The sequence below is a fragment of the Sphaeramia orbicularis genome, unplaced genomic scaffold, assembly GCF_902148855.1.
Source record: "Sphaeramia orbicularis unplaced genomic scaffold, fSphaOr1.1, whole genome shotgun sequence".
In the NCBI taxonomy this organism is placed as follows: domain Eukaryota; kingdom Metazoa; phylum Chordata; class Actinopteri; order Kurtiformes; family Apogonidae; genus Sphaeramia; species Sphaeramia orbicularis.
The window spans coordinates 405,861-429,482 of record NW_021941508.1 but is presented as its reverse complement, the minus strand read 5'-3'; the positions used below and the strand labels follow the sequence as shown (position 1 = coordinate 429,482).

Below are 23,622 nucleotides of genomic sequence, written 5' to 3'. Positions count from 1 at the left end.
TCCGTCAGACCTTTGGGATGTGTGTGTGTGTGCATGCATTGTTGTATTTGCTTGTTTAGGTGTTGACTGGAGTGAACTCCAGCTCTTACATGGTGCTCAAAGGTTGAGGTGTCATCTTCACAGCCATGGGTCTATTTTTGACACATATGGGGACGTTCCTCCAGTGGAGACATCATCACATCTGAATATATGATCCATGGGAACTGGATATAACATTGATGTATGCCATGCATTCTAGGATATAATTAAAAAGAGTTCTAACCTTTCTACTGCAGATGTACTTAAATGCACTGCACCATCGGACTGATTTAAGTCATATCAGTACAAAATAACACGATTTTTCATTTATACACATCAAACCCATTTTGTGCATTTTTACATTGTGATAGTCTTTACAAACAGACTAAAAAAGTAACTCAGTATTTTTTCTTACATTAAACAGAATTTAATGCATTTCACAAATTAAAGAAAAATACACAAGGAAAAAAGCATCCAAATCATAACATGTATTTCTGTGACATATGTAAGTACTTTAAAAGTGCTTAAATGCAGAAGTAAAATAACTGGAAAAAAATGATTATTTTTGACCTATTTTAGTAGAAGAAATTGTTAAATATAATACAAACCCCTTTTCTGGTCCAGTCTGACAGTCCTGGTTCAGTCTGTTCTGGTCCAGTCTGTCCTGGTCCAGTCTGTCCTTGTCCAGTCTGGGTTCATCATTGTCCTCTCCCTTCCATGTCCTTCATGCTCCTCAGGGCTCCTCTTCCTCTCCTCCTCTAGTCGTTTCCTCTCCTTCTCCATCGTCCACTCTTCTTCCTCTCCTCTAGTCATTTTCTCTCCTTCTCCATCATCCACTCTTCTTCCTCTCCTCCTCTAGTCGTTCCCTCTCCTTCTCCACCATCCACTGTCCTCCCAGGAAAGGCCAACATGTCTTCAGGCTGACCGCGATGCTTTGGGCCTCGGGTCCAGCAGTGACAGGAACAGCGAACACGCCAGAGGGGTTAAAACATGTAAACTGTGGAGCCACAGGAGGAACCGTCCTTCTGTCTATTCGGTCTGGTGTCTCCCTGTGGCTCCGCCCACACGTCCAGTCCATCGCCTGGGCTTTTCACAACCGTCAACCCATTGGCGTACTTCAGGTATGAGCGCAGTCACCAGATGTCTCCGCCCAGGGATGGCTGCCCGTCAACATAGCGTAGGTGAGGATGCCCAGGCCCAGCTGTCGGTGCTGGGCTCCACCGACACCCACACCCTGGTCCCTGGTCCTGGTCCCAGTGCTGGTCCTCTGGTGGCCGTTATCCTCCTTCATCTCCCTCCAAGCGTCCTGGTTTCCTCTGGCCACCCTCAGCCTCAGGGGTGCAGTATGGAGAACGGTACCAGACCTCTGGGACCTTGGTTCCCCTGGCCTTCACCTGGTGGAAAACATGAACCCAGGTCAAGGATTCTTCTGCTCCTTCAAATATCGCCATCTAAATCATCTAAATCTGCTCTGTCAGATTTGATTTCACACACCCCACTAGTGAGTCAATGTGTGCGTTTATGTGGCATCTCCTCATCAAAAATAGGTCAAACAAGCTAACACTGCTTTGGTTAATGTTGAAATCTTCTAAAACACGTTGGTGGTTCAAGTTCATTGAGGTGTGCCAGGAGAACAAAAATCAGCCAAACAGCAACTGAAAAGTTTGAGGCCTAAATGGAAAGGATTAAGATATGAAGACCAAATTTGGTCCATGAAATCTTTCACATATCTTAATCCTATCCATTAAATTTCTTGGTCATAGCAACCTTTATCCCCATTTTACAGGTCCCTGAACTTTCTGTATCAAGTTGTTCCTGAAAAATGGACCAAACTTGAGTATCGGCACTGACACTCTTGAGGCGAACCCTCCAATTTCTTGGACCAGTTTGTGACTATGGATGAGACTTGGGTCTATCACGATCAGCCTGAGACCAAGGAGTAGTCCAAACAATGGAAACATCCCATGTCACCAATCCCACAGAAGGCAAAGGGTTGTACCTTCTGCTGGCAAGTTCATGGCCTCTGTTTTCTGGGATGCGCAAGGAGTGCTACTAATGGACTACCTCCAGAAGGGTTGTACTATTAATGGACAATACTACTCTAACCTACTGAAGCACCTACACGAGACCATCAAAAAAAAGAGGCTGGGAATGATCACAAAAGGGGTCTTGTTTCACCAGGACGATGCTCCAGCGCATTCATCAGTGATTGCAATGGCAACCATTCAGGACTGTGGCTTCCAACTTGTTCCACACCCACCACATTCACCAGACCTAGCCCCATCAGACTTCCACTTCTTCCCAAATCTCACAAAGCATTGGCTGGACAACACTACACCACTGATGAGGAGGTCATTGATGCCGTCAACTCCTACCTGGAGGACCAACCAAAGGACTTCTACTGTAGCGGCATCGAGGCACTCCATCACCGCTGGCAGAAGTGTGTGGACTCACAAGGGGACTATGTGAAAAATAGGGCAATAAAGTACTTCTACCTCCTACCATCTCTTGGAGGCTCAAAACTTTTCAGTCGCCCCTTGTATGTCACACCTGCCATCATACTATGAGAATGTAACAGCCCTCCCAGCTCAGTGGTGTCATATTCATAATTTTGCTGATTTTAGAATGAGTCTGGTTAGACATTACATCATATAAATAAGGCTGATCAGGATTACACTCACCATTCCAAAGTCTCCCAGTTTGACCCATCGGCAGGCAGCGTCACACAGGAAGATGTTTTCTGGTTTCAGATCTCTGTGGACAAATCCGAGACGGTGCAGATGGAAAGAGCGCCACAAAGCTGGGACACCACCCGCTGGCAACAGTCCTCCTCCATCCCAACCTGGGAAACACAACATATACCCTAACCCATGGATTCAGTCAGACAACTGCCTGTACCAAATGTAACGTCATGAAAATTTCGGTTTTACATTCAAAGAAAACCACTGGTTTCAAAGCCTTTGCTGTGTTCAGCCACTGCTCTTGCTGCCTCATAGATTACAAACAAAGCATGAACTCCACTGAGCTCTAAATACATTCATGATCCTGACGCAGATACTGCACTAACCCTAACTCTAACCCTAACCCCATGCAGACGTGGTCCAGGACCTCAGTGTGATGACGTCGTACAGATCGCCGAAGAGGCTGGGCTGTTGGGCAAAGATGTAATGTGAGGGTGTGGAGTAGGGCGATTCCTAGGGCAGTGGTCAGAGACGGATGAGTGCAGAAGGACCAGTGACAGGTTATACTCCCTGAGAAAAGACAGCAGGGAGGTGGACTCACGAGGGAAGAACTTCAAGGCCATCGGAGTACCTGAAGGAAATACACAGAGGAAAAGGATTTAATGGGAGGGTTAGGGATAGGGTGAGGGCAGATAATCAGGGTTGGGTTAGGGTTAGGGTTGGGGTTCACCTCTTTTCCTGTGCATGGCCAACATGACCTTCCCATAGGAGCCTTCCCCCAGGAGCTTCAGCACATGGAAGTGCTCATCTGTGTCCATGGAGCACAGAGACTGGGCCGTCACATGCACAGCTCATCCAGGAGCTTTGTGGCTGCCTGGATGGACAACAGGAAACACATGACCTTTGACCTCCTGGATGGACAATTAGGAAACACATGACCTTTGACCTCCTGGATGGACAAACAGGAAACATTTGACCTTTGACCTTACTGGATGGACAAATAGGAAAACATGACCTTTGACTTCAGGTTAGGTGTTTTGGTTCACGTTAGTGGAGAAGACAGAGGTGAACACGGACATTCTCTCCATGTGTACAGATACAAAAAATACAGTTTGAAGTATTTATCATGACAGACCTGTGTATGTGCCTTACAATATGATTATTATTAACAATCACAGACACAAGTGACTCATTAAATCCACCCATAATGTACACACCCACTTTCTGGATCGTTCCTGTCAAACATATCCACCATTACTCTATTAGCAGCTGACAAATGACCAGGAAGAAGACTGAAAAGCATTTCTGCAGAGCAGCGTGGCTTTTATTGGTGACACGTCTCAAAAAACAAACTTGTAAAAGGATACTGGAATCAGAAACATGCTTCCTTTACTGGACAGTATTTGATCACAGATAATCCATTCTTTCTGAGTTAGCTTCAATTGCTGTCATTTGGGTCAGTAAGTGTGTGTTTGGCATTTCTCATCATATATAAATGTTGTGTTCCAGGTTAGAACAGTCAGCTGTTTCAGTTCACACCTTTAGCACTAAACCCTAACCCTTAGGCCTGGGTCTAGAACACATTCTTGAACTACTTGTCCCTTTGCAAGCGCACATCAAATAATGTAATATATAATTCAACATAAGGTCTAAGAAAACTTCTACAAAATCTATTGTAATTAAAGGTGCGGGAGACTTTCGGGACCAATTTTCATCAAATCTGTCCATCCTCAGTCATATCCTCAGTATCATGAATCTGTTAGTCTGTCATTACTCAGTTGACAGCTGTTTTTATACACAAACTCCACTTAAACTGAGTGGGACATTGTGGGAGTATCTGAAAGAATAATACAGGAGGCTATTTGTGAATTTCTGTTTTTCTCAGACTTTTGCATGATATTAATGATAAAAAAAAATACAGGTGAAGGGTTAAGTTAAGGTCAGAACAGGAATGAACTAGAGAAATTATAGAAAAATAATTTCTATCATTATTCATCCTATTATTTATATGAATAATGCATTAGGTGCTTTATAAGAACATGTTTTTATGGGCATTTTCCTGAAGGTTTTCAGCCTTTGGCCCTGCAGTAACAGTCCTCCCACATGAACTCAGGAATTTGGTTCAGATATTTGTGATTAATTTAAATATTGTGGGTAAATGACTGTGGCCTGGCTGTGGAGGATCAGGGGTTCATGGGTATTCAGTGGAGGATCGGGGTTCATGGGTATTCAGTGGAGGATCGGGTTCATGGGTATTCAGTGGAGGATCAAGGGTCATGGGTATTCAGTGAGCAGCATAGCGGTCATGGTTAGTGTGGGTCAGGTTTAAATAGTGTAAGATGAGGCGACACTGATCTCAGTCCAGAAGACTAATGTGTTCTGGGGGTGGTGGTGGTTACATAACAGAGGTTGGACCAGTGAGTGGAGTGGAGTCTGAATGTGAGACGGTAGTGGATAAATATAAGTGGATCAGATCCTTCTGATGTCCTCCACATTCAGGCCCAAGCTGAACTCAAATATGTGGCAGTGCTTCTTTGATTTTCCTGTGTCTGTTTCCTTTGTTTCCTTCTGTATTTACCAGAGTCAAACACCATGATGATGAACGACTGCATATTCAACACTCCACTGTTTTACGACACTCTTCTGTCAGCCGTTGGCACTGCTGTGGAAGCTAACAGCTTTTACTTTGGGCATAAACTTATATGTTGGCTTGTATGAATATATGTATGTGTATGTGTATATGTATGAGAATATGTACAAGAATGTGTATATGTATGAGAATGTGTATGTGAATGAGAATGTGTATATGTATGAAAATGTGTATGAGAATGTGTATATGTATATGTGTGTATATGCATGTGTATATGTAAGTATATGTGTACATGTATATGTAAGTTTATATGTAGACTCAAGCCTGAAATTATTCATACCCCTGACAAATTTTTACTTAAAATTACCTTTATTCACCCAGCAAGAGTTTGGATTTTGGACCAGAAATGACACAGGCTTTTCCCAAAAGATGGTACGAAGATGGACAAGAGGCTTCATCATTATTTTAAAAAACAAAACAAATTTTTTTTTTTTTCAGCTTCTATTTACATTTAAATGAAGTGGCATGTCCAAAATTATTCAGACCCATCACAGACTGTCCCAGTCTTTGGGAGGCTCTCTACCATTCCAAATAGTCCCAGCTGTTCTAAAGACAAAGCCCAACCCTAACCCTTACCCTAACCACTGGGACTCACTGAGAACAGCTGTTGGATCAAGTCAACAGATGAAGAACAGCAGCTCTGGGCAGGTGGTTTGTGGACAGTCATGGCTAAGACAAAAGTCCTCACAAGTCAGGGAAGGCCTAGAAGGTCACATCTACATGTTTTCAGGGTCAAGTGGCTACAGTGCATAGAATTATGAAAAAGTACAAGGTGTTCCACACTGTGGAATGTCTCAGAGGACGTCGGAAGCCAAATGTGATGCCTGTGCTGGCCAGAAGGATCAAGAAGGAGGTCAAAAAGAATCAGCACTAAGGCCATCCTGGAGAATCTGAGTCTTACTTGGGGCAGATAGTCCAACAGACACTGGTGGGTTCTACAGATGCCACCGAGGAGGACCAAGGAGAACCAAGGAGGCCACTTCTACAGAACAGGCCCGCACAAGCCCACATGGCCTTTTGCAAATGCTCATCCGGACCAAGAAGAAGACTTCTGCTCTTCTGTTTTATGGTCATATGAAGCAAACACTGAATTGTTTGGCCCACTCAATAGGGTATATATATATATATATATATATATATGTCAGGGTAGAGACTATGATCTGGTAGGATTGGTGATTCTACCAGTAGAGACTCCGATCGTAGTCTCTACCAGTAGAAACTCCGATCAGAGTCTCTACTGGTAGAAACTCCAATCCGAACCCTAACCCTAACCCCTAACCTAACCCTAACCCTAACCCTTCTACTGGCAGGATCGGAGTTTCTACCAGTAGAGACTCTGATCGGAGTTTCTACTGGTAGAGACTACGATGGGAGTCTCTACTGGTAGAATCGCCGATCCTACCAGATCACAGTCTCTACCCTTACATATATACGATCTACTTCTGGCCCACCTGGGTGGTGTCTCCTGCAGATTTGGGTCCTCTACCAGAGGCCTGGGAGCCTGAGGGTGCAGGATCTTAGCTGTTCCTTGGACTGTTCTCCTTGGACTCAAATTTCTGCTGTGGTTCCTGGTCTCTGCTGGTTCCATCCTCTCAGTTTGGGGGGGGGGGGGGGGGGGTCACTGCCCTAGTGCCCCCCCATCACTACTGGGACCACGTTGCCTTCACACCCACATGTTCTCTGTCTCCTCTTTCAGTTCTTGGTATTTCTCCTTCGTCTCCTGTTCTTTCTTTCTGATCTTCTATGACTTGTGTTTGTTCCATCTATCTCCACCTCTGTCTGCTGATGGCTCTCCTCCTCCTCTCTGTCAGGGTGAGTGGACAGCACCATCTTGTCAGTCTGGATCTGGAAGTCCCACAGGATCTGGACCTGTTTGTTCTCTGTCACCTTCGGGGATGTCTCCCATCTGGACCTGGACCTCCAGTCCATATTTGGTACAGATGTTCCTGTACACTATGTCCTCTACCTGGTTATGCTGCTCCATGTATGCCTTACCTGGACCATCTGAGACCTGCTGTGATGGACTGGAATGTCTGAGGGGCTTCTGTACACAGACTACACCTGGGGTCTAGTCTGCGTGTGGTAGACCTACACCTGGGGTCTAGTCTGGTGTGGTAGACCCCGGCCTCTAGGCAAGGCAAGGCAGATTTATTTGTACAGCACAATTCATACACAGGGAAATTCACAGTGCTTTACAAAAATGGAAAAGAGACAGATTAAAAACACACAATTACAATTAAAACATAACCAATAAAACATAAATAATAAGCAATTAAAACAAAGTAAAAGAGAAGAGTGCAGATAGAACCCTTTCAGTTGTTCTATGCACAGTTTAACAGCTGTGTTCAGCCTGGATTGAAACACTGTCACAGTTCAAGTCTGTGTGACATCATCAAGAAGACTGTTCCAGAGTTTAACTGCATAGAACTGAAACACATAGAACTGAAACACAGCTGCACCTGTTTAGTCCTGACTCTGGGCACCAGCAAACGACCAGCCCCTGAGGTTCTCAGACAAGTCCATGAGATTCTCAGGGTCCCAGATGGTTCATATGGGACTAACATGTCACAGATGTACTTTGGTGCTAGACCATGGACAGACTTCTAGACCAGCAGAGCTGTTTTAAAGTCTATTCTCTGAGCCACAGGAAGCCAGTGCACAGATCTGAGCACAGGACTATATGGTGGTGCTTCCTCGTTCTAGTCTGGACCCCAGTGCACAGATCTGAGCACAGGACTGATATGGTGGTCCTTCCTGGTTCTAGTCAGGACTCGAGCAGCAGCGTTCTGGATGGACTGCAGCTGTCTTCAGCTGGTTTAGTTAGTCCAATCAGAAGGCCGTTCCAGTAGTCTAACCTGGTCCAGATAAATGTGTGGATAAGTCTGTCTAAGTCTGGTTTAGACAGTAAACCTTTGATTCTACCAGTGTTTTTGAGATGGTAAAAGGCTGATGATGTCATTGATTTAATGTGGCTGTTAAAGTTTAGATCTGAGTCCATTATTAGCCTGAGATTTAGAACCTGGTTTTTAGCTTTTAGAGGAACAGATTCCAGATGACTGATGACACTGGATCTAGGTTTTTGTGGAACAAAGACCGTGAGTTCAGTCTGGTCTGAGTTTAGCTGGAGAAAGTGGTTTTGCATTCACACAGTGATCTGTTGGAGGGTTAGGGTTAGGGTTAGGGCCCATGTTCAGCTGCTGTCAGACAGATGTAAATCTGAGTGTCGTCTGCATAGTTCTGGTAGGACACGTTATTACTGTTTATTAACTGGCCCAGGGGCAACATGTAAAGACTGAACAAGAGGGGTCCCAGGATGGACCCCTGGGGGACCCCACAGGTCACTGCCATTTGGTCTGACACACAGTTTCCGATTTGAACAAAATACTTCCTGTCCTCAAGGTAGGACTTGAACCATTTCAGGGCAGGACCACAGATGCCTACCCAGTCCTCTAGCCTCTGTAACAGGATAACATGATCAACTGTATCGAATGCAGCACTCAGATCCAGCAGGACTCAGACTGGTACAGTACCTGTGTGTGTTCAGATGGATGTCATTTGTCACTTTGATCAGAGCAGTCTCAGTCTGTGATGGGGCCTGAAACCTGACTGGAAATCATCAAAGAAGTTGTTCAATAGAAGAAGGTCAGAGAGCTGTTGGTAAACAACTCTCTGAAGGACTTGACCTAAAAATGGCAGATTTGATCTGGGCCCATAGTTGTTCAGTACTGCTGCATCAAGACTACTCTTCCTTAGGAGAGCCCTAACGACAGCAGTTTTCAGGGCCCAGGGAAATGTTCCAGATTGTAATGAAATATGAACTAAGTGAGTGAGCTGGGGTAGCAAACTGTTGCTCTCTATTGCTCTGGTGTTCAGGGCCTGTTCTGGTCCATGAGTAATGCCTATGTTCTGTCTTTCAGTCCAGCTTTTAACATCCACTGGTTTGTTTTCTCAGTATCACCCACTTCCTCAATTTGCTGGTGGTCCATGCCATGCAGGGGCGTGTCCTTCCATCATAGCCCCTGAGGCTCCTCATCCTTACTGGGCCTTTGTTGTCTGAGGCATTCACTTCTTAGTTGGTCATTGGGGGGCATTTTCTGGACATATTCCTGGAGGTTTGCCGTTTCCCTCCTGGACAGTAGGTCTGACTCTTACTAGTACCCCCCCCCCCCCCCCCCCTTTCTCTTTGTGTTCAGCCTCAGGACGCTGGACTTAGGGTGGAACCCTCCATGCATGGTAAGGAGCTTTCTGGTCTTGATCTCAGTTCTTGTATCTCTTCCAGTTGATCTCCAGGATATTATGCCAGCGGGTATCTGATCACTGTAGGGCACAGGTGTTAATGGGCTGGATCTGATTTTTGCCGTTCAGCTGACTTTTCAGGACCTGCCTTACCCTTTAGAAGTATTTGGCTGTGACCTCTGAGCTGTCTCCTCATGGTTACTATTTGCCTGTGGGATCCCCAGGTATTTGTACCTGTCCTGCACACGTGTAATGTTCCCTTCAGGTAGCTCCACCCCTTCAGCTGTGATCACCTGTCCTCTTCTAGATACCATCCACCCACGTTCCTTCCTGTCCTCTGTCGAGAGCAGATGTGTTTCTGAACTGTCCTTGTCTTCCTCTTTTTTTCTCCTGCTTTTGCCTCTGTGTCTCGTCTGTTTTTGTCTTTGGATCTCCTGCTTGCTGTATTCCCAAACAACTAAATTATGGAATTGATCAACTGGACACTCAGCACAATTGACAAGATTTTTTCACCCAGGAACAAAGGCGTCAGGAGGAGCCCCGCCTGCCCTGACAGAACTTTTGCAGTATGTGATCGACGCTTGGAACAAGTGGAGGTAGTATGGCTGTGGGTTCTGTCGGTGGAGGATTGATATTTACCTGATTGGATTTTTGATAACAGGACACCTTCTAACTGGTCTTGGAGTTGCCCTGGTTTATCGCAACATTGGAAAGACAGCAGCACACACAGAGACCCCACTGCTGTCAATCGAAATTAAAGAGCACTTTGGAGTGGTTTGTGACAGCGGATGGTGGTGAAGTCGGACGGTTGCGTGCGAGACCTAGCTGGATTACATCACTGGACAGACTATAGATGCACTCCGACAAATCGCGGGACTGAGGGAAAAAGGACAAACTGTGCAGGATCTACCTGCTCTGAAGTGAGGAGTAATGCTGAGGCCCAGTCACAACAAAAATTAAGTTATAACTAAATTAAGCAGAAATCAAATCATTTTTCCCTGTTTAATTCTGTTTCTCCTGGGAGCCGGTAAAGCAGTTGGAGGCCCTCTGGTCTAATCTGTTCCTTTGCAGTCAAAACATCCTTCCAAGGCCAAGATTCAGGACTGAATTGAACTGATAAGTCAGAAGTCTGAGTCTCTTAATTTTCCGACAAACAGACTTTCAAGGACTCACCACATACAAGCATTTAACCCCCCCGCCCCCATCTCCGTCTGCCTCACAACATTCTTCTTCTCTTCCTGTCCCCCTCCCACAACCAAATCCATTGAAAAAGTTCCATCATGTGACCACGTGTACTGTGTTAATAATGTCTTATGTCTTATGTCTTATGTATGTGCTTGCATTATCTTCACTGTAATTCTTTCGAAGGATTTGTGTTAGGCGCATGCGCACGCAGCGACCGGCAGAGAGAGAGAGCTTGCTGCACAACAGTTCTACCCACAGGTACAAATAAAGTCACCTTTAACCTTAAACCTTGATTTATCTGGTCCAATGATGTCCCCCTGTCTCTGCTGTAGATCCGGGTGAGGTGGATCAGAGAGTCCATGTCCCGCTCATTCTTGGCATACAGCTGGATGTCATCCATGTAGAGGAGGTGGCTGATGGTTGGTCCACTTCAGAGCCGATACCCAAAGCCACTCTTTAAGATGATCTGGCTGAGGGGGTTTAGGCCTATGCAGAACAGCAGGGGGGGACAGAGCATCTCCTTCATATACTGAGTTTGAGTTGGCCTCCAGAGTCATGTTCCACAGCCTCATCGAGTTCTGGAAGAACACTCTTAGTGTCCTTTTGATATTCTACAGCTTTAACCACTCCAGTATCCATGTGTGTGGCACTGAGTCATAGTCTTTCTTGTAGTCAATCCAGGCACTGTACAGGTTGGTGTTCCTCGTCTTACAGTCTCAGGCAATTGCCCTGTCAACCAGTAGCTGGTGTTTGACTGCTCTGGTGTTATTGCCTATTCCTTTCTGTGTTCATGTATTCCATGTGCCTACTTATCTTAGCCGCTATGATGCCTGATAGGAGCTTCCATGTGGTGCTGAGGCAGGTTATCTGTTGTCATCTTGTTACCCTGTCTCTTGTATACCTCTTTAGGTACATCTTTAGGTGTACCTAAAGAGGGTTACGGTTAGGCTCCTGTCATGGATTGTCCCCTGTTTTCATGGTTCTTGTGCAGTTTGTTTTGTTGTCTTTCCAGATTGCGACCATCTGTCCATGAGGTGTTGGACTTTGATTTTGGGGGAAATGTAACAGTATCTGTATATGTGTATATTTAGTATCTGTGTTTGTTTAGTATTTGTCTGTGTATATTTAATATCTGTATTTGTTTAGTATTTGTGTATATTTAGTATCTGTGTTTTTATGTACTATATCAGACATACAGCAATCTGTAGCTGTTGATACTACTTCTGTATAAGTATTTGAAAAAGTCTACGAAGCAAAATCTTAATTAAATAAAAATATATTAGCTTGGCATGTTTAAGATATTATCATGAACTTATGTTTGGACTGCAGCCTCTGAGACCTTATACAGTTTCAAATCATGTATTGATTATTCATTCAAGTAAATCCAGTTGTATAATGGAGCCACCACACATTTACTGAACTACTACAACTGAACTACCACTGAATTTAACCATCAGATACAATGCATCCATTTAATTAATATATATATAATATATATATATATATATATATATATATATATATATATATATATATATACAACACACACACAACACACACACACACCACACATATATATGTATATACATATATATATATATATATATATATATATATATATATATATATATTATATATATATATATATATATAATATACTATCTATATATATATATATATATATATTAGGCCTGTAACGGTACACGTACCGAACCGGAAACCGTTTCGGCTACACACCTGTTCGGTTCGGCACACAGCTGTACCGAAACGGCACAGTATGTTGACAAAAAGAAAAAGGAACGAAAGATGTCGTTTAATGCGGAACTTTAAATCCGCGCAAGTTTCACACGGACATATTAAAGGACACGCACATTGACCCAAAATACCAAATAGCAGCTGATATAAGGTAAAAAAAAAAAACAAAACAAAAAAAACAAATATGATGTGAACCTGGAAGGAAGAGACTGAAGACCCTCCACCATCAGTACAGTCCAGTTTGGATCACTTCAGGTCCCGGTGAAAGACAACAACGAGGAAAGAGACGGAGATAAGACGGACGTTGTTTGGCCCCTAGGAACTACGGTAGTTCTAAAACACACTAGCTCTCTCTCTCTCTCTCTCTCTCTCTCTCTCTCTCTCTCTCATGCACGCTGTATAACAGAGGAATAAACTCGGAGTTGGCCACTGACAGTATATAAAAATAAAGTTTCACTTTCGTTTCACGCCAGCGTTAGTTACGTTAGTTATGGACCGGACCGCACCCCCCATCCCCCGGCTCCGACCAAAAAAAACAAAACAAAAAAACAACAAACAAACCATCCCCCAGACAAATCGTACGTTCCATGCGCGCGCACACTCAAACACACACACACACACACACACACACACACACACACACACACACACACACACACACACACACACACACACAAGTACACACAGTGTCCTAAACAATTTATTCTCTGTCCTAAAATGAATAATTTGGTTCAGTTTGTTGTCAATGTTGCTCTTCAGTTTGTTTAAACAGAATACCAGTTTACCCTCCTGTTAATGTTGAACTTCATGCAGAATTTTTTTGCTGATATTTTTCTGCAGATTGTGAACTGACAGAACTGTGATTAGATTTTTCTTGTTTGTTCAAAACTACCTGTCAGAGAAAAGTGCAATACTAATGTTTAAAATACATTTAGTCATATTAATAATTTATTTTATTTTCTATTTGATTTATAGCAGCAGAATTATATTATTCCTGTTTTTCTATATTCTATTGTGTCCAAAAATTGGGGGAAAAATGTTAAAAAATTCATAAATGTATTAAAGACATTTTGAGGGGTTTTCTTTCTTCCCGTACCGAACCGAAAAAAACCGAACCGTGGCTTTGAAAACCGAAAACGTACCGAACCGAAAATTTTGTGTACTGTTACAGGCCTAATATATATATATATATATATATATATATATATATATATATATATACATATATATATATATATATATATGTCTATCATTGAAAGGTTGATTTATCCATTAAATGACCTTTGAACTTTATTAGGACATGCATAAATGATTCTCTTTCATATCAATCATTTTTAAAGACTATTTTTCAGTAGAAAGAAGTGGTCGTTAATACTGTGAACAACATGAACTCTGAGTCCAATGAAGATGCAGGAAAAACCCTTCTGTAAAACAACAGGATTCCTTCTTTAGGAATCAGTTCAATAAACAGGTCAAACAGTGCCACTGTTTTCATGCAGGTTTTGGAATAGGCATTCTTCACTTACTGTCATTGTGTTTGTTGCTTCTGATGATCCTCTGCTGAACATGCATTCATGTGCTTCTCATTATTTGACAGATGCAGCTTCATGAAACTGTTCCAGATCTGATGCACTTGTCTTTTTCCAGGTCAGGACAGAGGTTAGGGTTAGGAGCAGGGTTAGGGTTAGGGTTGGAGTGACCTGAAGAGGAAACCGTTTCAACTTCTTGAAAGTTTTAATCTGAACTCCTTTATGTCACAGTGATTCGTCTACACCCCCAACCGCCCCCCGGTCCCCACCACCACCTTGGTCCAACCCCCCCCCCACCAGTCCCCCCCACCCCTCCCCAGGGTTTCAGGGTGGATCTTTCACCACCTGCCAGTGGATGTGAACCCACTGATCCCCATCTGCCTCACTCATCAGTGTCCTCCTTCTCTCATTAGTTTTATGGTTAGGGTGAGTTTATTATTATTATTATTGGGTTAGGGGTCCACATTTTGAATCAGAACTGTGAAGGAATGCTTTGATTACTGTCTGTAATTTAATTTCTGCAGCAGATGTTGTGGTTTAATAACAAAGGTGTTGATTTGAGCTGTCAGTGAGTCTTTCATGGTAAACATATATATATGTATGTATATGTATATATATATATATATATATATAGTATATATATATATATATATATATATATATATATATATATATATGTATGTATGTATGTATATATATACACACACACACATACATACACACATACATACATTTATATATATATACATATACATACATACATACATATATATACACACACACACATATATATATATATATATATATATATATATATATATATATATATATATATATATATATATATATTACCTGTGTTATTTCATCTCATTATTATTTTTTTTATACAGGTTTAAACAAAATATAGAGGCCACTCAAATCCAACTCCAGATATTTTTGTACATAAAAATTCTTTGTGCCACGGTCTGCACCTCCCTCAGCTCACACCTGCAGCACCCCCCCCCCCCCAACACACACACACACACACACACACACACACCAGCCCATCAGCCACTGGTGTCCCATTGAAGCCCCACCCCACCCCCCCACCCCCAGCTCTCTGTTGGGAAGTTGCTGCCAGGTGGAGGACACCCAGCCTGTTTCCTCCACCCCTTCATACTCGTCTGTTTCCTCTTCATACTCGTCTATTTCCTCTTCATACTTGTCTGTTTCCTCTTCATACTCGTCTGTTTCCTCCTATACTCGTCTGTTTCCTCTTCATACTCGTCTGTTTCCTCTTCATACTTGTCTGTTTCCTCTTCATACTCGTCTGTTTCCTCCTATACTCGTCTGTTTCCTCTTCATACTCGTCTGTTTCCTCTTCATACTCGTCTGTTTCCTCTGCATACTCGTCTGTTTCCTCTTTATACTCGTCTGTTTCCTCTTCATACGCTTGTGTTTCCTCTTCATACTCTTGTGTTTCCTCTTCATACTCTTGTGTTTCCTCTTCATACTCCTCTGTTTCCTCCTCATACTCGTCTGTTTCCTCCTCATACTCGTCTGTTTCCTCTTCATACTCATCTGTTTCCTCCTCATACTCGTCTGTTTCCTCCTCATACTCGTCTGTTTCCTCTTCATACTCGTCTGTTTCCTCTGCATACTCGTCTGTTTCCTCTTTATACTCGTCTGTTTCCTCTTCATACTCGTCTGTTTCCTCCTCATACTCGTCTGTTTCTTCCGCATACTCTTGTGTTTCCTCTTCATACTCTTGTGTTTCCTCTTCATACTCATCTGTTTCCTCCTCATACTCGTCTGTTTCCTCCTCATACTCGTCTGTTTCCTCTTCATACTCGTCTGTTTCCTCTGCATGCTCGTCTGTTTCCTCTTCATACTCGTCTGTTCCTCCTCATACTCGTCTGTTTCCTCCTCATACTCGTCTGTTTCCTCCGCATACTCTTGTGTTTCTTCTTCATACTCTTGTGTTTCCTCTTCATACTCATCTGTTTCCTCCTCATACTCGTCTGTTTCCTCTTCATACTCGTCTGTTTCCTCTGCATGCTCGTCTTTTCCTCTTCATACTCGTCTGTTTCCTCTTCATACTCGTCTGTTTCCTCTTCATACTCGTCTGTTTCCTCCTCATACTCGTCTGTTTGCTCTTCATACTCGTCTGTTTCCTCTTCATACTCGTCTGTTTCCTCTTTATACTTGTCTATTTCCTCTTTGTACTTGTCTGTTTCCTCTTCATATTCGTGTTTCCACTTCATACTGCTCTGTTTCCTCTTCATACTTTTCTTTCCCTTTCATAGTCGTCTGTTTCCTCCTATACTCATCTGTTTCCTCTTCATACTCGTCTGTTTCCTCGTCATACTCGTCTGTTTCCTCCTCATACTCGTCTGTTTCCTCTGCATGCTCGTCTGTTTCCTCTTCATGCTCGTCTGTTTCCTCCTTCATACTCGTCTGTTTCCTCTTCTACTCTTGTGTTTCCACTTCATACTCGTCTGTTTCCTCTTCAGTACTCGTGTTTCCACTTCATACTGCTCTGTTTCCTGTCCTTCATACTCATCTGTTCCTCTTCATACTTTCTTTCCCTTTCATTACTCGTCTGTTTCCTCCTCATACTCGTCTGTTCCTCTACATACTTCTGTTTCCTCTTCATACTCCTCTGTTCCTCTTCATAATCCTCTGTTTCCTCTTCATATCGTCTGTTTCCTCCTCATACTCGTCTGTTTCTTCTTTTATACTCGTCTGTTTCCTCTTCATACTGGTCTGTTTCCTCTTCATACTGGTCTTTTTTCCTCCTCAACGGGTCTGTTCTCCTCTTCATACTCCTCTGTTTCCTCTTCATAATCCTCTGTTTCATCTTCATACTGTCTGTTCCTCTTCATACTAGTCTGTTTCCTCTTCATACCGTCTTTTTCCTCTTCATACTGGTCTGTTTCCTCCTCATACTTGTCTGTTTCTTCTTCATACTCTTGTGTTTCCTCTTCATACTTGTCTGTTTCCTCCGCATACTCGTCTGTTTCCCCTCCTGATACTCGTCTGTATCACTCTTCATACTTGTCTGTTTCCTCCTCATACTGTCTGTTTCCTCTTCATACTGTCTGTTTCTCATTTATACTCTGGTGTTTCCTCGTCATACTCTTCTGTTTCCTCTTCATACTCGTCTGTTTCCTCCTCATACTCGTCTGTTACCTCTTCATACTCGTCTGTTCCTCTTCATACTCCTCTTTTTCCTCTTCATACTCGTCGTTTCCTCTTCATACTCGTCTGTTTCCTCTTCATACTCGTCTGTTTCCCCTCATCATACTCGTCTGTTTCCTCCTCATACTCGTCTGTTGTCCTCTTCATACTCGTCTGTTTCCTCTTAACTACTCGTCTTGTTCCTCCTCATACTCGTCTGTTTCCTCTTCATACTCGTCTGTTTCCTCTCCAGACTTGTCTGTTTCCTCTTCATACTCGTCTGTTTCCTCCTCATACTCGTCTGTTTCCTCCTCATACTCGTCTGTGTCCTCTTCATACTCCTCTTTTTCCTCTTCATACTCGTCTGTTTCCTCCTCATACTCGTCTGTGTCCTCTTCATACTCCTCTTTTTCCTCTTCATACTCGTCTGTTTCCTCCTCATACTCGTCTTTTTCCTCTTCATACTCGTCTGTTTCCTCTTCATACTCGTCTGTTTCCTCCTATACTTGTCTGTGTCCTCTTCATACTCGTCTGTTTCCTCTTAATACTCGTCTGTTTCCTCTTCATACTCGTCTGTTTCCTCTTCATACTCGTCTGTTTCCTCTCCAGACTTGTCTGTTTCCTCTTCATACTCGTCTGTTTCCTCCTCATACTCGTCTGTTTCCTCCTCATACTCTTGTGTTTCCTCTTCATACTCTTGTGTTTCCTCTTCATACTCGTCTGTTTCCTCCTCATACTCGTCTGTTTCCTCTTCATACTCGTCTGTTTCCTCTGCATGCTCGTCTGTTTCCTCTTCATGCTCGTCTGTTTCCTCTTCATACTCGTCTGTTTCCTCCTCATACTCGCCTGTTTCCTCTTCATACCCGTCTGTTTCCTCTTTATACTTGTCATTTTCCTCTTTATACTTGTCTGTTTCCTCTTCATACTCTTGTGTTTCCTCTTCATACTCGTGTTTCCACTTCATACTGCTCTGTTTCTTCTTCATACTCATCTGTTTCCTCTTCATACTCATCTGTTTCCTCTTCATACTTTTCTTTCCCTTTCATACTCGTCTGTTTCCTCCTATACTCGTCTGTTTCCTCTGCATGCTCGTCTGTTTCCTCTTCATACTCGTCTGTTTCCTTTTCATACTCGTCTGTTTCCTCTTCATACTCGTCTGTGTCCTCCTCATACTCGTCTGTTTCCTCCTCATACTCGTCTGTTTCCTCTTCATACTCGTCTGTTTCCTCTTCATACTCTTGTGGTTTCCTCTTCATACTCGTATGTTCCTCTCATACTCGTCTGTTTCCTCTCATACTCGTATGTTTCCTCTTTATACTTGTCTGTTTTCTCTTTATACTTGTCTGTTTCCTCTGCATACTTTTCTGTTTCCTCTTCATACTCTTGTGTTTCCTCTTCTTACTCTTTTTCCTCTTCATACTCGTGTTTCCACTTCATACTGCTCTGTTTCCTCTTCATACTCATCTGTTTCCTCTTCATACTTTTCTTTCCCTTTCATACTCTTCTTTTCGTCTTCATCCTCGTCTCTTTCCTCCTCATAGTCGTCTGTTTCCTCTTCGTACTCGTCTGTTTCCTCTTTATACTCTCGTGTTTTCCTCTCATACTCTTCTGTTTCCTCATACTTCTCTGTTTCCTCTTCATACTCCTCTTTTTCCTCTTCATACCGTCTTTTTCCTCTTCATACTCGTCTGTTTCCTCTTCATACTCGTCTGTTTCCTCCTATACCGTCTGTTTCCTCTTCATACTCGTCTGTTTCCTCCTTATACTCGTCTGTTTCCTCTTCATACTCGTCTGTTTCCTCTCATACTCGTCTTTTCCTCATCATATCGTCTGTTTCCTCATCATACTCGTCTGTTTCCTCCGCTACTCTTGTGTTTCCTCTTCATACTCTTGTTTTCCTCTTCATACTCCTGTGTTTCCTCCTCATACTCGTCTGTTTCCTCCTCATACTCGCTGTTTCCTTTCATACTCGTCTGTTTCCTCTGCATGTTCGTCTGTTTCCTCTTCATACTCGTCTTTTTCCTCTTCATACTCGTCTGTTTCCTCCTCATACTCGTCTGTTTCCTCTTCATACTCTTCTGTTTCCTCTTCATACTCATCTGTTTCCTCTTCTACTCTCTGTTCCTCTTCATACTCGTCTGTTACTTCTTTATACTTGTCTGTTTCCTCTTTATACTTGTCTGTTTCCTCTGCATACTTGTCTGTTTCCTCTTCATACTCTTGTGTTTCCTCTTCATACTCTTGTGTTTCCTCTTCACTCTGTTTCCTCTTCCATACTCGTGTTTCCACTTCATACTGCTCTGTTTCCTCTTCATACTCATCTGTTTCCTCTTCATACTTTCTTTCCCTTTCATACTCGTCTATTTCCTCTTAATACTCGTCTTTTTCGTCTTCATACTCGTCTGTTTCCTCCTCAGTAGTCTCTTTTCCTCTTCGTACTCGTCTGTTTCCTCTTTATAACTCTCGTGTTTCCTCTTCATACTCTCTGTTTCCTCATACTATCTTTGTTTCCTCTTCATACTCCTCTGTTTCCTCTTCATACTCGTCTGTTTCCCTTCATAGTCGTATGTTTCTCTCTTCATACTCGTCTGTTTCCTCTACATACTCTCTGTTTCCTCCTTATACTCGTCTGTTCCTCCTCATACTTGTCTGTTTCCTCTGCATACTGCTTGTGTTTCCTCTTCATACTCTTGTGTTTCCTCTTCATACTCTGTTTCCTCTCATACTCGTGTTTCCACTTCATACTGCTCTGTTTCCCTCATACTCATCTGTTTCCTCTTCATACTTTTCTTTCCCTTTCATACTCGTCTATTTCCTCTTAATACTCGTCTTTTTCGTCTTCATACTCGTCTGTTTCCTCTCATAGCGTCGTCTGTTTCTCTTCGTACTCGTCTGTTTCCTCTTTATTACTCTCGTGTTTCCTCTTCATACTCTTCTGTTCCTCATACTTCTTTGTTTCCTCTCATACTCCTCTTTTTCCTCTTTCATACTCGTCTGTTTCCTCTTCATAGTCGTATGTTTTCCTCTTCATACTCGTCTGTTTCCTCTACATACTCGTCTGTTTCCTCCTTATCTCGTCTGTTCCTCCTCATACTTGTCTGTTTCCTCTGCATACTCGTCTGTTTCCTCTCATACTCGTCTGTTTCCTCTTCATACTCGTCTGTTCCTCTTCATACTCGTCTGTTTCCTCTACATACTCGTCTGTTTCCTCTACATACTCGTCTGTTTCCTCCTCTATCTCGTCTGTTTCCTCTTCATACTCGTCTGTTTCCTCTCCAGACTTGTCTGTTTCCTCTTCATACTCGTCTGTTTCCTCCTCATACTCGTCTGTTCCTCTTCATACTCGTCTGGTTTCCTCTTCATACTCGTCTGTTCCTCTTCTTCGTCTTTTTCATCTCATACTCTCTGTTTCCTCTTCATATCGTCTGTTTCGTCTTCGTACTCGTCTTTTCCTCCTCATACTCGTCTGTTTCCTCTTCATACTCGTCTGTTTCCTCCTCATACTCGTCATTTTCCTCTTCATACTCATCTGTTTCCTCTTTATACTCTTGTGTTTCCTCTTCATACTCGTCATTTTCCTCTCATACGCCTTGGTTTCCTCTTCATACTCTGCTTTTCCTCCTCATACTTTTCTTTTTCCTCTTCATACTCGTCTGTTTCCTCTTCTTACTCGTCTGTTTCCTCCTCATACTCGTCTGTTTCCTCTCATACTCGTCTTTTCCTCTTCATACTCGTCTTTTTCATCCTATACTTTCTTTTTCCTCTTCATACTCGTCTGTTTCCTCTTCTTACTCGTCTGTTTCCTCTTCATACTCGTCTTTTCCTCTTCATACTCGTCTGTTTCCTCTTTACTCTTGTGTTTCCTCTTCATACTCATCATTTCTTCCTATACTCCTGGTTCTCTTCATACTCGTCTGTTTCCTCCTCATACTTTTCTTTTTCCTCTTCATACTCGTCGTTTCCACAGATTTGCACCAGTTCTTTGACCGGCCCTTGTCAAAGATTCTTGTTTATTTTTCCTAGTAAAAGTTTGAGTTAATAAAAATCATTTACCTGAACAGCACTGAGCACTTGAGTTCTTACTCGCATCATTACGCTATGTCCTCATAGATTTAAAACAAAACCATGTAAATGAGAAGAAGTTTTCCTGATATTACAGCAAATGAAATGTCAATAAAACCAACTGAAACCACACACTGAGTCATTGCTTCTAACCCTAACCCAGGTGATGAGGTCACATGTTGAGTGATTAGGAATGATTCTGTACAAGCATTGAGGATTCAGTTTCACTTTAATGTTACTGACGTCATGTAAAAATTACAAAAACAACCACGAAAATACATAAATAAAAGTGTAAGAACTGAAGTAGGACAATGCCTCAATTTAACATTATTAATATTATAATATCACTGTCCATAAAAAGAAGATGCCTGCATCTCATACTAAATATGAATATAATTGCTCATAAATAACATTCTAAATAGATCTTTAAAAACACATGTATAAAAATATTCAATGGTCCAGACTAACTTTTGTCATTTAGCTCATCAACACTTCTCAGACAATGTGAAGAGGAAGTCCACCTCTGAACAGTGCATTAGTACAACAGGTTTAAAATGACAGACTTTCTGAAAACATGTGAAGCACAACATCCACTTTGCTGTTTTTGTGTTAAATAGATGGAATTTTTGCGTACCAGTACTGAAATCCTAACCCTTACCCTACACTGAAAACTCAACATGTTTGTCAAACGTTTCATTACTGACTGTATTGTGTGGACGTTCCTGTGTGAAACATGTTATCAGTGGTTTTGTAGGAAGGGGTAAACCTAATCCTAACCCAACCCTGTTCCCTAACCCCAACCCTAACCCAAATGTGTAACCCTAACCCTGTTAGCTAACCCCAACCTTAACCCAAACCGTAACCCAAATCCAATGTGTAACCAGAACCCAAACCCTAACCCTGTTTCCTAAATGTGTAACCTAACCCTGAGGTCTAACCCTAACCCTAGCTGTTTCCTGGGCTGGGTACTACTGTCTGGGGCAGCGCTGCTGTCTCTGCAGATGTCGTATAGACCTCTTGGCCCAGTGACAGAAGACTTGTAAGTGTTCAGAGATCTCCACTGAGAACTGGAGCGCCTCGAAGGCCGTGAGACAACAGGGAAGGATGGAAGAGGAGTGTGAGGAACATCCAGACTGATCTGAAGAACAAAGAAAGATGATCTGAAGAAAAAAATACAGACTGATCTGAGGAACATCCACACTGATCTGCAGAACAAATACAGACTGAACTAAGGATCAAATACAGACTGATCTGAAGAACAAATACAGACTGATCTGAGGAACAAATACAGACTGAAGTGAAACAAATAAAGACTGAACTGAGGAACAAATAAAGACTGAACTTAGGAACTAATACAGACCAATCTGAAGAACAAATACAGACTGATCTGAAGAACAAATACAGACTGATCTGTAGAACAAACACAGATGATCTGAAGAACAAATACAGACTGATCTGAAGAACAAATACAGACTGATCTGGAGAACAAAGACAGACTGATCTGAGGAACAAATTCAGACTGATCTGAAGAACAAAAAAAGACTGATCTGAGAACATCCTGACTGATCTAAAGAACAAATATAGACTCATCTGCAGAACAAATACAGATTGATCTGAAGAACAAATACAGACTGATCTGAAGAACAAATGCAGACTGATATGAAGAACAAATACAGATCTGAAGAACAAATACAGACTGATAGAAAAAAAATACAGACTGATCTGAAGAACAAATTCAGACTAATCTGAGGCAAATACAGACTCTCTGAAGAACAAATACAGACTGATCTGAGTAACAAATACCGCTGATCTGAAGAACAAACAGACTGATCTGAGAACAAATACAGACTGATCTGAAGAACAAAGATGATCTGCAAAACAAAGAAACTGATCTGAAGAACAAATACAGACTGATCTGAAGAAAAATACCGACTTTTTTGCAAACAAATACAGACTGATCTGCAGAACAAATACAGACTCATGTGAAGAACAAATAAAATGATCTGAAGAACAAATACAGACTGATCTGAGGAACAAATACAGACTGTCTGAGGAACAAATACAGACTGATCTGACAACACAACCACCAGGAGGGGTTTATATTCAGGAGGTTTCTTTCATGCACAAAAGATTTTGGAGATATTCTGGAAAATCCTGAAAAACGTTTTGGCTCTTTGTCTTTCTCTGTGTGAGTCAGAGATTCTTGCTTTTTGACAGAGGTGTCCAAAGTATTCCCATTCATTCCTCAGGTAGAAGTATAAATACTAAGGTTGAAACAGACTTCTGTAGAGGTCAAGTATCAACTTAATGTTTTTACTCAGTAAAAGTACTGGTTTCAAAATCTCTT

The 23,622-nt window shown here is 42.3% G+C and overlaps 1 pseudogene; it reads right to left on the bottom strand.

Annotated features, from left to right (window-relative positions):
* Positions 1-847: 847 nt before the first annotated feature.
* Positions 848-18,219, bottom strand: LOC115415987 (serine/threonine-protein kinase SBK2-like; annotated as a pseudogene).
* Between the last annotated feature and the right edge of the window lie 5,403 nt (positions 18,220-23,622).